At 32.7% G+C, this 2579-nt stretch overlaps 1 pseudogene; it reads right to left on the bottom strand.

Moving 5' to 3' along the window:
- Positions 1-949: 949 nt before the first annotated feature.
- Positions 950-1531, bottom strand: LOC127546576 (cyclin-dependent kinase 2-interacting protein-like; annotated as a pseudogene).
- Positions 1532-2579: the final 1048 nt, after the last annotated feature.

Here is a 2579-nt window from a genome sequence, read left to right as displayed (position 1 = left end):
TTTTTTCTTTCACAAAAAGCACTAATAGTAAAATGGGATTCTTTGATCTCATTTTGTTATATGCCTTTGTAGTAGATAGACTGCTGGGTGAAAGGTTCAAAAAATTTAGTGACTTTCCTTGAAAAGTTCTAAATTGTTGGAATGGTTGGACCCATGCAAAGCTCTACCATCAATATGTATTAAGAATTTATGTTTTCTATAGCTTAATCAGCGTTGCTAGTTTTTTCCCCAAGGTTTTCCACTTTGATGTGAAACTACAAAATACAATCTTGAAGTGATTTGCTGTACTGTTTTGTTTGTTAATTGTATTTCTTAATTCTGAAGATCATTTGTTCATATCTTTAGAATATTTAACTAGGAAATGATTCTTAGTCTCATTTTTTTTATCAACTTCTCATAGCAGATTTTATCCTCTGCTATTTGATTAAACTATTTTTTCCAATCTAATTTCTTGCAGTTTTTAGTGAAAATATTTATCCTATCTTTTATGAATATTTCTGTCTTTTGCTTTAGAATTGTGAAAGGCACCTCCTTTCATTCTTTTGATCTCACTTCATTGTGTGGGTATTTTCTTTTTAAACAGTAAGTTGAGAATACATTTGGAACTTATTGTGGAAATAAGTGCTGATCTAAACTTTTTCTGCCAAATACATGATTAATTTTCTTACTAGATTTTGTCAAATAAAGAGAATCATAATAGGTACAGAATGGATGGCCATCATCAACTCTAAAAGCTACTACCAGAGTAGTGTTAAGAGATTCATAAAGTAGAAATGAACCAACTCATTCTGCAAGTAACAAGACAAGTAGACTCTGTGACTCTGGAAGAAAATGTATGAGGCAATAATCAGCCTCTGTCATAAGACCTGGAAAAAAAAAGAGTTAATTCTGGTATTTGGCCTTAAAAATGAAATGGTTTTGGAAAAATTATAATTCTCAATGTCTATTTTTAAGGAGCATCAAACCTGCTGTTCTGAACATAGGACTGGTACAACCACATAGAGAAGTAGCTTAAAATGAGATCCTGGTTCATAGCATGTGAGCTCTTCAACAATGATATGTTTGAGGTTCTTTCTTGTACATTTCTAAAAACTTATGGGGAAATTTCATAGAAGTAGGTTGTGGACCATGTATGGAAAATTGATTTCCCTTTCCTAGGTAGTAATTTTCTAGATTATAAATTCTTTTAGTGGTTGATGTTAACTTTTCCATTTTCACTTGTGACTAAGCCAAATTTTCCAAAGTGTTTTAAAGTTCTTTGCATAACATCTCAAGTTCCTCCTTATATTTGGGTATATCTTTTGAGAATGAAAGCCAGAAGTAATGCTATTGTATTTTGTTTCTACCTTGTCTTTAGTAAGTGCATTAATTTTGATGTTCCTATTTTGTTTGCAACAGAAAACCCCAATCTATTGAAAGAATTTCATTTTGATAAATTATGTCAATATGCAGCATTGTCCTTAATTTTTCTTGTGCTGACTGATAAGACAGTTCTTTTGGGAATGTCCATGCCAGAGTTCTTCATGCCCATAACTTTAGCACTCAAGATCTAGGCCAGAGGAAGTTCAAAGAAGGTACAGAGTTGTATTCTAACTAGCTTTGACTTTCCTGTTCTGTCCTCAAGTCTGCTTTCTCTTGACTTAGAACCTTAATATTATTGGTTTTTTTTTTTTTGTTAAGCTTCAACCTTCAGCATTATTTGTCCTTGTTTCTCCCTGCTGGTCTAAAATGATTTGATTAGCTAATTACTAAGGCTGGTCCTATGTTTATTATGAAATTTACTTTTCTCTCTAGGGCGCCTAGATTCTCTCTCATCTGTACTTATAGCTTATTTTCTTTTCTGGACCTTGTGACCTGGTTTAAGTCACCCTGATCTTCTTTCTTAGCTTAATTGCATTCACATTGCCAGCTAGGATAGTTCCCTTTTCATATTTTACTCTTATCCTTTCTAAGATCTTTCCTTTCTCATCATCTCTCTCTTTGTATTCAAGGTAGTTCTCCTACCAGGTTCCTGTTTTGGGTCATCCTGCTTCCAAGTTACTGATACTTTAACAAAAACCTACTACCTGGGGCCAGAACACAATAGCTACTTTTTGGTTCCCGACACTTCAGTTTTCACAGAAACAATTTTAAAAATTAAGACATAGAGTATAACATGCCAAGTATTTTCTTCTCTCCAATAAGAGCATGACCTGATATTTCAGAGAGTATAATGTTGATGTTTACAAGAACACAATTCATAATTTGGAGAGATTTGTAGTAAAATTGTCTAAATAAAATGATTATGTGAAGTCTCTGAAAATACAATTCTGTAGAGATGTATATTACATAAAAATAATAAGGGAAAGTATATGAGACTTGGAACTGGAAACTTAAGTTCAGTAAGTGTCTGCCACCACTACCTACCTGTATGACCTCACTCATTTTTTGTTCTTGTAACTGACAAATGCTGTTTTAAATTTTGTTGTAAAAGAAACAAGTATTCAAATCACTACTAGATGTAGCACATATCTTTAGGGTGTGCAGAGCACCTAGGGAATTATCTTTTTAAAGATTTCTTAATAATCTAAAAGACAGTG

The sequence above is a fragment of the Antechinus flavipes genome, chromosome 1, assembly GCF_016432865.1.
Source record: "Antechinus flavipes isolate AdamAnt ecotype Samford, QLD, Australia chromosome 1, AdamAnt_v2, whole genome shotgun sequence".
NCBI lineage: Eukaryota > Metazoa > Chordata > Mammalia > Dasyuromorphia > Dasyuridae > Antechinus > Antechinus flavipes.
The sequence above is the reverse complement of the archived record's forward strand: the minus strand, read 5'-3'. Positions and strand labels throughout refer to the sequence as shown.